Below are 13683 nucleotides of genomic sequence, written 5' to 3'. Positions count from 1 at the left end.
TTTAGCTATGTATTCACATATGTTAATGGAAGATTTTGCTTATATTAATTCGTCATCACCTTCTTTCTTCATTTCCCATGACCTTGATGAAATTATCTGAGAAGTTCATCCCTAAGCTATTAGGAAGATATATTAAGAATGGAACTGGTGGTGCAGCAGTGAAGTTCACACGTTCCACTTTGGTGGCCTGGGGTTCGCCGGTTCGGATCACGGGTGCGGACATGGCACCGCTTGGCAAAAGCCGTACTGTGGTAGGCATCCCACATATAAACTAGAGGGAGATGGGCTTGGATGTTTGCTCAGGGCCAGGCTTTCTCAGCAAAAAACAGGAGGACTGGCAGTAGTTAGCTCAGGGCTAATCTTCCTCAAAAAAAAAAATAAAATAAAAATAATTTTAAAAAAAGAATGGTTTCATAGTCTGACTTGTTTAAACCAAAGAGCTCTAGTGAAGAACAAATTTACCTAATAATTATTCAATTTCTTCTGTTCCTATTTTCAATTGCATATTTTAAAAATTAAGTTTTATATTATAAATGTAATAAATGCACATTGTTGAAACTAGAAGTGTACAGAAAAGCGGATGTTACATTTAATGGATTTTTTTATAAACTGTGCTTCATAATTAGGATTATATTGCCTAGAATATGAGATATGCTGTTCTCAACTGCATCAAAGGATCAGGTATAAAAATAATATTACACTTAACATTGTATCCCCTTTCCCTGAGATGTGTAAGTTTTGATTATTTTTTGGGAGGTGGTATTCTTGAACAGAATTCTGCACTCACTACACTCCATCAGCTCCTAACATTCTGCCTCCTCTCTCCTTATAGAAAGATCCTAACAGCTGTGGTGAGCAGCCACAGAGGTAAGCAATGTTCCTACACTTTTGGGGGGTCATGTTGGGGTTTGAGTAATCATTTAATTGAATCCTAAAAAGAGTTAAGATAAAAGTCTATTGAAGGAAGAGGGTTATTTATTAGGCAGACAACTGGGGAAAGGTCATCTGCTGGCAGAGAGAATGACCAGGACACCCTACGCAAAAGATGCAAAGTTCTCAAGGAGCTCTTTCTGTAGCATTTATTGACAAGGAAGCCAAATACACGGTTTATCTGAGTCATCTAATTTAGGACAGGAAAAGCAAATAAGCAAGTAAATCCCGAAATTTACAATTTTCCAACATAGAGAGAAGTAATTATGAATCCAGGTAGTCAAACAGATTGCAAGTGGACGGTCAACAGAAGACCAGATAGGTAACAAGTAGGTTAACATGAAAGGAGAAGAATCAAATTGTAATCTCTGATCTAGGGAAGGATCCAAAGGTTGCATCACATACACATGTTAGGTTTCCTACTGTGTATGTGTGTGGTGATGGAGAGAGCAGAGGGGGAAGGAGAGTGGGCAGGAGAACGGAAGGAGGCAAGTTTGCACCGTGTTTTAGGTTTATAAGAAATAGATCCTTGAAATTTGCTAGATGGCATTGTGGTTATAGCTCCATTAGAGGCTAAGCCTTTGAAAATAGGAGTGTTACAGAAGGTGCTGGAAGGAGAATAATACCGCTGTTTGTAAGGAGATATTCACTTTTTAAGAAAAAAGCCAAAAGCATTGCACTACTGATGACAGGGTGCTGAGCGATATGTTCTGTTGAGGAGAATGTGGAACCATAACTCAAAAGAGAATGGACATCTTATGATCTGCCAATGACTTTCCACGAAGTGTTATTTTTCAGTAAATAATAGATGTAGAAAAGATGCACTTCCTTTCCAGTTCACAAGAATATTATGAATATCTTAAAACAGTACTTTGAACTCCTGGTAAATAGATACTCTGTTACTACAATATGTAATTATTTATTTCCATGGGCCAGTACATCAGACAATGACTTTTAGATGGATTGTAAGCTGAATTTAATTACCTTTTCTGAAACCTGGAAACAGTCTTTTTCTATTTGGACAGATGCCAGGGCAGCATATCCAGCTGATACATTCCAACCAGCTCTCTCAAGTTAGTATCAGCTAGTTTATAAATACCAGCTAATAGGCTTTTGCAGGTTTCCCAGAAATTAATTCTAGTAGATCTAAATTAATTGCTAAGTTAATAAAGGAATTCCCAAGGAACCTTCAAGTTTTAGAACGTATAACGTTGCTGCTGGTAAACATCAGATAGCCAGGAATAGAAAGGTCCTCCATCGTGGTGGTTGTTATCTTCAGTACTTAAACTATAACTGACAAGGATGTTCCAACACTTTTGCGCTATCTTTACTAAATTAATAAATAAAACGCATCTATTCAGTCAACAAATAGTTAGGAAGTATCCATAATGTGCCAGACACAGTGCTAGATACTGAAGATAGAAGTATAAACCCACAGAAATGGCCTCTGACCTGTCTAGTTGATGCAAGAATTGTACAATCATGTACACTTAGTTTATCTTCTAACAAAAACATAGCTGTGGAAAATTTATAAAAGGAGGGAGTTGTCTATTGTGTAAGGTGGCAGAGACACATGGCTTTCTGGTTGGAAATCCCTCAGCAGGTTTCTGGCTTGGTGGACTTATTATAACAAATGGGTTAGATAAGGAAACTACGAATCCAGCAATTCACAGGGTCAATCAGGAGCATGCTTGGACAAAGCGTGCTTAAACAAAGAGACTATTCGCTCTGTTTGGGATAGTTTACACTACAAGTTTTTAGGGGAAAAAAATGACAATAAGACAAAACAAAACAGAATCAGTACAAGGTTTTCAATTATCAATCTGGGAAAGAAAAACAAATGGCAAGCTGTAGTGGTTTCATAAGGATTAGCCACAATCCGGTTTGATTTTTCCATCACAGCCTAGTAAGCAATGGAATAGAGAACTTGATAACTTAGATGGCACCACCCCAGGGCAGTCAAAGAAGAAATGAATTACACCAAGTGGAACTGCATGTGAGAACCATGGACCGATTCTCCTGGTACTACAGCTTGTGCTAGAGACCTATTTGCTGACTTGAAACAACTGAGGATTTAAAGGTAGAGAATAGAGTAAGAATGGAGAATATTAAGAGGAGAGGATTGAAAATGCTTAAAGACCAAACATATCAAATAAAAGGAGCATGCAAAAATTAGAATTTTTGTAAAACCTCCCTATTTGGGGATGCCTGGAAAATGACCTAAATAAGTAAAATTCTAAAAAACATATTTAAAGAAATGTTGTTTTAGGGCTTTCAGATAAATGCAGTGACTAACTGCTGACAAAGTTTACCCAAGCTTGCTGGACGAGTTTTAATGAATAGATGAGACTGATCGTAATTAGCAGCACTCATCTGTATAAAATGAGTATCTGATAATTTATTTAAATTGGCTCCCCCCTTCCTTAAAATGGTCTGTGGAAGTGCTTTCCTTTAGAGTGAATTAAACTTAATTTTGTTTAGAGGCTTTTTGTGGATATATTGAGACATGTTCAAAACTAAATGAAGGCATTTTGAGTTGTTGTAAAGAAGAGGTTGAAAATCACTTATTTATAACCCTATTTATTGACCTAACAAATTTCAAGATTTTACAATAATGAAAGTAATTATAAACTAGATCATCAAATCTTATGAGATATGCTGAGTATATCTGAATTACAAATTAAAATAAATGCCAAATACACCAAGAGTGGACAACCGGTAAATACAGAAAGATATGGGCCTGCAGCGTTCCCTGGTTAATTCTTCGGGCAACATAATTCCAGATAAAATGTTGCCAGAACAGAAATGCATAGACATCTTACTTTACTCAAGGGAAAAAGCAGAAGTTATTAAAACAATCCAAAAAAGGCACATCACAATTAAAATCAGTAAAATGCTTTTTATCGTTCCATTTTGTAACAATGGTATTTCTTCTTGGTGCCATCCAGTGGATTGTGACTCCTAGCGACCTGGTGTAGAGGAGAGCGGAACGCTGCCTGGTCTTTTTGCACGATCCCCTCACCTTCTAGGGCTCTATCAGACAATGCTCCAGTGCTACTCACAGGGTTTTCAGGGCCAATCTTTCCAGAAGTGGGTGGCCAGGTCCTTCTTCCTAGTCCGTCTTAGTCTGCAAGTTCTATTGAAACCTGTCCACCAAATGTGACTCTGCTGGTATTTGAAATGCTGGTGGGATCGCTTCAGCATCACAGCAACATGCAGTCACCACAGCATGACAACCGACACATGGCTGATGTGTTTCCCTGACCAAGAAACAAACCCAGGCCACAGGGGTAAGAGCAGCGAATCGTAACCGCTAGACCACTAGAACTGGCTGACAATGATACACTCGCATAGAAAAAGTCACATAATATATAAAATATAGAAATGTAAAATCATGTATTACCTCAAATGCTCCCACCTAGAAATTACTGTTATTGATGTTCTTTCCAGTGACTCTTTTAGATATTTATGCGTATATACATACATTAATATAAACACATAATGATACATAACTAGGAAAACATCCTATATACTGTTCTGTGCTCTCTTTTTTTTTCCACTCAACAATATGCTCTGGACGTCTTTTCAAATAAATTAATTCTACATCGTTATTTCAATGGAACTATAAAATCCAATTACAATACGAGCCATCATTCAATTAAATAACACTTGGTGAATATTTAGGTTGTTTTCTTTATTATAATTCCTATTATAAAGCATTCTGCTGTGAATATTTTTATAGCTATCATATTAGCTAGAGTAACTTTCTAGAACTAAGACTGCTAGGTCAAATCTATGCATAATTATCATTGGAATATATTGTATATTAGTGTACAAGAGTGGCCCATTCTCCAAATCTTTGTCCAATTTGTTAAGTGAACAATAGTATTTTCTTTTCTTTCTTTCCCTCTTCCTTTGCCTTCCCTTGTCTGCTCTTCTGTCTCCCTCCCTTTTCTTCACTTCCTCCCTCTCTCCTCCCCTGCCTTCCTATCTGTCTATACACGTTTATTAGCCACTCACATTTCACCTTTTGTCTACTGCCTATTTAGATCCTTTGTCAATTTTTCTATTGAGATTACTACTTTTTACCCTTATTGATTGGTAAGAGGTTTTATATACTGTATTAAGGATATGAACGCTTTATTCATGATTCTATTGCAAATGTTTTCCATTAATTTTCATTTTTCTTTCAAACTTACCATATTTTGTCATTAAAAAGTTTTGTGGTTTATATTATTATATTTATAAAACTTTTCCTTTATTGTTTCTAATTTTTATAACGTTATTAAAATGGCTTTCTTATTCAAAGATTAATATATTTTCAACTAAATGTTTTTGTGATTCTATTTAATTTTTACACTTCAGTCTTTCATCCTCTTCACTGCTAGTCTAACACAAGCTCTTTAGTTAATATAAGAAATGGATCTAGCTTTCCTTTCTAATAGCTACCCAGCTGTCTCACATCATTTATTGAATAATCTACCTTTTTCAGACAGATTTGAAAAGTCTTTCTTATCATACATGACATTCTTTTATACTCTTGAGTCTACCTTAGACTCTCTGTTCTGCTGAGCCATTATATCAATTAACCCACATTGTTTTAAGTGTTGAAGTTCCATAATGGATTTAACAATTGATAAAAATAGGTTTTAAATTTTTTTATTTTTGAAATCTGTCTTAAGGCATATATATCTAAATGTGTGTGTGTGTGTGTGTGTGTGTGTGTTTAATTTAATCATAAGATAAATAATACAGGCAACGGTGCTAGCCTATCTCTGAAGCATATTCTTCCAGTTAAAAACTTTCAATTAAGAGTTGACCTGATGATTTCATTTTTTTTTATCATCCTGCATTTATGATGTTTTGACATAGATAGGCTATCCTATCACCCCTTTTCACCAAGTTGAAATATTGCATGTATAAACATACAGGCAGTCAAAATCAAGTGTATAGGCATTTTATTGCTATTCTTTTCTTTAACTCATCCATTACTGAACTTATATCTTTAAAAAGTTACTACAATTAAGTTACTTTTACCTATTGTACCACTCTCGAGTTTGAAAGTAAGACTCTGACAGAACTTATTTCAGCCCCTGCCCCTCTAGTGATCTATGCTTTGCATCCAATATTTTTTGTCTTCCTTTCTCAGGGTCCCTGAAATAGCAAGAGGGATCTTCTTGTAGGAGCATCTTTCTCTGAAGTGACACAGAAGCAGCATCTTTCACAGCTGGCAGTGCATGCCTGCATAATACCTGGAAGCCAGAAGTGCTCTTGAAGAACAAACAGGCAACCTGTTTCCTCCTCAAGCAGCAGCAAAAGCTGTCAAAACCACAGGTGCACCAGGAACCACCCCTCCATCAAGCTGTTTACATTCCTCTTTCAGTCTTGCATTTGGCAGCTAAGGTTGATTCTGGCCTTGGCAGCTGAGACAATATATCTCTTAGGATTTAAGTCATACAGATGGTGTTAGAATTTAGCAGTTTAATGCCTCCCTCCCACAATGCTATGGAGTCAAGACCCTGGACCAGGTAGTGCAGCATTTTTATTTAGGAAAAAGATGGATAGGGTCATACAAGCCAATTATGCAATTTCTACTCCTGTTTAAGGTCTTTGATTTCTTGCTTTGAACTACACAGGCTTTGCACAGCTGATGACTGGGGGCTATGGGAGTAAAAAGCAGAATAAAAAGAGATGCATTTACTTTTCTTTCAAAAGCATATTTAGAATTATTAAGTTTAAATATAGTCTTCACAGACGACTTGCAGGAACATTAACATACAACTCTGTCTTTATTTATACTGGCAAAAATTCCTGACTTCAACTTTCCAATGAGTTGTCCCATGAAATTATTAAGTCATCTGTTGGGGAAAAAAGCATATATTTTTTTCATAAATGTAATATATCCGTATTCCAAATTTTGTGACATTACTTACAATGTAAGTTACACTGTAACTTCAATGTTATTCCATTGGAAAAAATCTGACCATAATTTGATTCGAGGTGTTAAAATAAAATATAAATATATGAAGTTGAATCTCCATATGTTTTAGCACTCCATGAAATTTTGTTAAATTAATTAACTTATATCAAATTTGTCATGGGACAGGAAATAATTTATATGTTTAATAGTCAAATGACATTATGGCTTTAATATAGAAGCCAAAAAACAAATAAATTTCTTGTTCAAGGGTATTTCTCCTTTATAAAATAAGACAAAAACTCAACATAGTAAGAATCATATACTCTATTTACTTTGGTTAATCAAAATGTAAACTCAATTCTTTAAGTGATATCCCAACTTAAATTTGGCCTAGTTATTTTACTAAAGATTTTTTCCTTTTTAAAATGAGGTTTATGCTAATATACTAGAAAAAGGAATCCTAATTTTCACTAACCTTAAGAAAATATATTTTTTTCACTCTGTCAGGGTATTTGAATATGTTTTCCAGGCAAACTAACTTAAAAGAGATACTTCCATTCTTATATCATTTGAACATATATAATATGCTTTTTCATCATGCTTTATCAATACACAGCCAACTGGTTTCTTAGTTAATTAAACTACCTTTTGAAGAGGTAGAATCCTTTTATTATAATCTATCTCTACTTTGCACTAACTATGTTCAGCTACAGTAGGCTATACTCACTGAAGGTTCAGGGCCTTATTCAACTCATACTCCAAATACAATATTTGATATTATATTCATAAAATACAATGTATGGCACTAGGGGCTTAGAAATCCACCAACAATCTTTCTGTCAAACACATTTCTTACATTATAAGGTTTTCAGCTGTCAGGGGAATTTGAGTCCATGGGTTGTGTTCATCCTGTGAAACTGTGTTCTCAATCTAAGCAGATGAGCCAAAATCCAATAGAAAGATGTTGCCATGGTAAGAAGGCAGACATAGTTACTTTGGAGGCAGAGCCCTCGCCCAGCCCTGTATCAATTCACAGTACATAGGCGGGTGTCCATAAACAGCCTGGCTCATAAATTGCTTCTATTCAGCCAAAATGAGGCAATTTTTTTTTGCTTTCTCCAAGGCTCTAAAGAGAATAGATTTCCATAATTATCACCTCTGGCCTGGCATCTTCCCTTTGCCAGACCTGTATGTTACCTTAGACCTAAAATACATATGAAATGCTCCTTTGGGGTTGCTTGACCTTCCTGGGGCTTGGCCAGTCCGAAGGGTATGAGAAGGCTGATCATAGGGCAATCTTAGTTAAGTTGATGAGCTCTCTTGGCCTCATAAAGTTGTTTTGAGATTCTTAAGTCAACTCAGAAAACTCTTTTACCCTGTCTAGCAGGCGGCTATGTGAGCCAATTTCTGGATTCTGAGGGTAATATTGTCAATGAAAGGTCAGTGTGGGCATATCCATGAAACTTCCAGTCCATTTTAAAGCACATTGTTAATTAAACAAAAAGGAGTGAGAGGTGGTGATGCTAAATGAGATGATTCTGTCAGCTCTCCATAGTTAGAGAATTTCAAGAGCCAGCCCCGTGGCTTAGTGGTTAAATTCGTACAGTCTGCTTCAGCAGCCCAGGGTTTCGATGGTTCAGATCCTGTGCATGGGCCTAGCACGGCTCATCTAGGCATGGTGAGGCAGCATCCCACATGACAGAACTAGAGGGACCTACAACCAGAATGTACAACTAGGCACTGGGGGCTTTGGGGAGAAAAAGAAAAAAGAAATAGAGAACTTCAACAGATGTGCATAGTACAGCTAACACATAAGTCCCCATTCCTGAGAATTGGCTAGGATAGAAGATAGAGGAAAGTGGATTCTATACAAACATAGACCGACCCCACTGGGTCTCTCTAGTCAGCTTGAGTTCTAATCGGAATGTAGAGAGTTAGTGAAGCCACGAGCTTATTTCACAGACTCCCACATATCCTGTGGAGTTGATGGGGACAATAAATTCAGCTGCTACATTACTGGTACATAGCAACTAGTATTATGATAAGATAGGTAAGTAGGTCCTGGAATGCAGTTTCTTTAAAAAACTTGTTTTGAAGAAAGGATAACCAAGGGGGAAAATGGGTGTTCACAATTTTTAAAGCTCTGAATCAAAGAGACACTGCCTTGTAGCTTAGAACTCTGCTAATCATAGCATCGCCAGCCTCAAACTTGTTAAGCAAATAGAATCGAATTCCTTCTCGGGTGGCGGTGTCCAAACTTTCCCCAGTATTTCCATGGAATTTACCGATTATGACCTATTCTCAAAAGACAAAGTGTTTTCTTCTATTGGAGTCACTACTCGAAGGTTAACTGGATTTTTTCCATTTAATCTACTAAATGGTATTCTCACATGTTTGAGAAGCCTGCTTTTGAAACAAGTCTTCAAGGAAAGGCTATTGAGTGCAAAGCCTGGGTCAGGCACTGTTAAGGTAGCCGATGTTTATGGAGTTCTCAGAGCAACTACAGAACTGGCCACCCTTCTTCAAACCATTCTGGCTGTGATAAATCAATGTTGCTCTCTCCAGTTTTCCTCAGAAATGTCAAAAGCAGCTCCACTCTGATGGAGTGCATTTGCCACTGGGGCACTTACAACTCTGGGTTAAGGCATAGACATTCCTGCCATCAGCAATTGCCATTTTTACCTAAGGCAGAAATGGAGAAACTTCTCATTTCAATTAATTTAAAACTCAATAATAGTAATGCTCTAGCTTTTTTGTCAAAAAAGTTTGCTTCCCTAAAGACTGAAGGAATGGTCTCCATTTTATTTCCCTTTTGCTTGAGGTCTTCTCCCTAGGTCTACCTCATCTTTTTCTCTCTTTTTTTTTCTTTTTCTTTTTTTCTCCTTCCGAATAAAATGTTTCTGTTCCTTGTTCTTATTTGTATAGAGTGGGTAAGTGTATTCCATTTAAAAAATAAAATACTAACTTTTGTTCAGTTTTACTTGTAATTATATTTTCCACGGTTGGAGTGAGAGGAAAGTTCCTCCGTGGGCCTAAGGCTATGGCAGGTGAAGTGGGAAGGAACAATCCTGCTATATGCACAGCTGTCAATATGATATAGTCCATCGATTTTCCTGGCTGAGTTCAGAAGAACACTAGGCCTGAAAGATTTCTGAGCATAGCTCGCCCTAGGCAAAACTGAAAAATAGGAAAGGTTTGTTTGGTTCTCAGGTCTCCTCTTCTATTTTCTTCTCCAGTTCTCCATTTACGGAAGTATGGCCCTTGTGGTCTCTCTCCTAGATCAAAATTTTTCTGAAGGAAAACACCAGTGAATTTCCTCTCTACCTCAACATTCCTCTTTACCTACAACAATCCTTACTCTCTTAATTCACATACAAAAAATCACAGCCCATTTTCTTTTCAGACCTAAGTCATACCCTCAATGAGAATCTTAAATGCAAGCCCTTTAGTTCCTTGAATCTTTATCCTCCAAAGCCTCTCTCTCTCCGTCGTCAATCCTCCCTTCTCCACTTCCTTTGTCCACTTTTCACAGACACACTGAATTGCCCCTTATCCCAACAAACCAACAAGCAACCAAAACAGATAAAGCAACCAAACAAAACACACAGACATGCACGGCTCTCGTTCCCTCAACCCCATTAAATGACCACTCTCTTCCATCCAATTTCCTCATCTGCATTCCTCAAGTCATATTTTATAAATGACCCCACCTTCTCCCACAGTTCATTTCTTACACTGTACTGTCTGAACTCTCTCTTTCTAAAGGTGTACACTTGTAAGACTCTAAGAAGCCTCTAGCAACTTAATCCAATTGCTTTTGGGAGGTTCTCATTCTCTCTAATCTCTCTTTAGCATTTGTTACTTGCTTTGCCTTTGACGCTATTATTTTTTCCCCGAGACTCTCTTCCCCATCATTGTCCCACTAACCTGCATCTTTCTCTACTTTCTAAATGTATGTACCCCCAACAGTATGTCATGTGCCCCTACTCTTCACTGTACGTAGCCTTTTCCTTATAGATTTCATCAATTCCTCTATTTAAATATTCTTTGAATATGGGCATGAAATTTTTAATCTCTAACCCAACTCATCTGCACACCTCCATGGTTCTTAATGCCTTTTGCAAAAATTTACCTTGGCACACAATCCATTCAAACACCTCAAGATAAACTTTATTACTCTTTCTTTTCTCTTCTCCTCTTGATGTTTTATAGGGGAGGAAGAAATTTTCCTCTACTGTTTTAGGTTCTTCTGGCTGGTCTAAAAATTAAATTGACATGAGGCAGACGAATAGGAAAAAATCAAACATAGTTTAATAACAGGTATACATGGGAGAAACCCAGGAAAACTGAGTAACTCACCAAAATGGCTGAAGTCATCACTTTAAATACCATCTGCAGCTAAAGACAAAGTAAGATGTTGGGGGTAGTGGTTTGGAACTTCAAAGAGGAGGAAGGCAATTTACATGGAGATGGAAAAGCAAACGTTTGGTAAACAAATGTTTTCCATGACTTGCAAAGACAATGGGACACAGAGAAGACTTTGATGAAATGGGCCTCGCTAGGTTCCTCCCTGTCTACCACACCTAGTTCATGTTATACTATAGTTATCTATGATGATACTTCCTTCCTGGAACAGTCCTTCTATATGAAATTCTGTTAGGCAGTTCGGGTGAAGGTCAAAGTTTCTTCCTGAGTCTTTTGTTCTAAAAACAATCAAATCAAAGGGAGACATTTTGAGGTAACCAATTTTGTTCCCTTATAGTCTCTTGCTATTCATTTTGCCCTTCACTTTTCAGGCTTCAGTTTTAAACTATATAGCCCCTAATCTCAGATGCTTCCTTTTCCCTATTTTGCCACGTTCAGTGTGCCACCATAGCCTTTGAAGTTTATCTGTAAAACAGATTTCTTTCCACACTAGCATCACTATAATTGAGACGCTAGTTTTCCCTTACTTAAAATACTTGGTCTTCTTACTTCTACACACTGCTGACAGATTAATCTTCTTAGAATATAGCTATCACCTTATTATCTTATGCTTGAAAACCATCATTAGAAACTCACTGTTTTCAATTACATCCTAATTACTTTACCGGACACTTAAGACCCTACATGACATAGAATTGAAGTGGCATGACCAAATTTCCAGCTAAATAAAACTACAGACTCCTTCCAAAAAAGTGACCTAGAATTTTCTTAATCTTGAAGGCTTTGCTGTTATTATGGACACCTAAGAAACATTGCTTCCAAGTCCACTTGAGGAACTGATTTTCATCATTCTCAGCTCAGCTAAATGTCAACTTTCTAACAGTCTCTCTATACTTCCAAATTGGATAGGATTGCTCCTTCTGAGCCACTGAAATATTTGTGCTATCCCTTATGAATTATTTTGAACTGATGGAAGTAAAAGTGTTTCAAAAACTTAGCCATAATAACATAAGGAATTATCACAGTTTTGTTTTTTAAAAAATGCCCTAGCCTACTTAAGGTGTTACCATAGTACATTTGGTAGCATATAACAGAAATAGGTTCTCAAAAAACATAGTAGACACTCAATAAATATCTTGTGGAATTGTATTTAATCAAGTTATACCTGAAATGAATTTGAATGATTGAGTTAAACCAACCTATGTTTTAGTGATATTTATATTGAAGCCTCTGTCTAATTGTGCAAAGGACTAGTAGTCTTTTATTAAATAAACGGACTTTATTAAGTGGGTTGGGGAGTTATTCTCTGTTTTTAGTACACAAGGGGACTCCCTCAGTGCTGCCAAAATCACCCTATCTTCTTGCTTCTCTTGAGTTTAAGGCGAGCTCTGCTCCTAGTGTAAAGCTGTTTAATAATTTTTGGCAAAAGCTCTCCCAAAGATGATCATGTTGAACATGCCCAGCATGCAGTAGCTATTGCAAGTGTGTCACGTGTGACACCAGCAGGATGCCAATAGGTAGATTGTAACCTGTCGGTTCCAAAGGAAATATGTGACTGACTCAAGCTGAGCACAAATTCATTGTCGATAAGTCGGCAGTCAACGCCAGGAGAAATGAATAGAGATGAGGGGATCAGCTTCCTTCCATTTTCTATAATCCACTTCTAGTCCACTTTGCCTGGACTGACTTAAAACGTGTGTGCGCGCACAGGCTGAAAACAGGTTGGCTGGATAATATTTGAAATGAGATTAGAAAGTACTGTAATTATTTTGCTGTAGAAATACGCAGAGATCACTGACCCCTTGTAAACAATGCAGTATGGAGGACTTAACAGAGGGATCAGTTCTTCTTCGCTCATTAGCACCTCATTAAGCTATCCTGATACTAAAGCTCTTGTTAACGCAGAGGCTGCTTAAGAAATCAACAGAGAAATGCCCCTAATAATAGTATCTTCAGAATGCTTGCCTCTGGTTATACTCTTCTCTCATCGCTTTGGTTTCAAAACACAGATGGGCCTACAGGGCACAGTTTCCTTCCCCTATTGCCCTGGACAAAGCCTTTGCATATTTAAATTGGAAATGTATCACACACTGCATGCTGATACAATGCAGAAAAAGGAAGAGCCGAAATCCCAAATCTGAGTCCCTCTGGTTACACTAAGAGCATGAGAAGCAGAGAATGAGAAATGGGAAAATTCTCTATGAGAAGACAAGCTTATGCACCTCTAGTTCAAGCAACAGGCAAGGCTGCCCTGGTGGGTTTCAGTTCTGCATCCATGTGCGAGAAATGCAGCGGGATTTAGGCTAAGCAGCACTCCATCGCAATAGATTAAAATCAGCAACTGCCATTCTCTGTGGAAAGCTAGAGATAAACGGAGCAGATGACTTTATTTTTACTTTTGTAAGCAA

Source organism: Equus caballus, chromosome 19 (assembly GCF_041296265.1).
Source record: "Equus caballus isolate H_3958 breed thoroughbred chromosome 19, TB-T2T, whole genome shotgun sequence".
Taxonomy (NCBI): domain Eukaryota; kingdom Metazoa; phylum Chordata; class Mammalia; order Perissodactyla; family Equidae; genus Equus; species Equus caballus.
Note: the sequence above shows the minus strand (reverse complement) of the source record.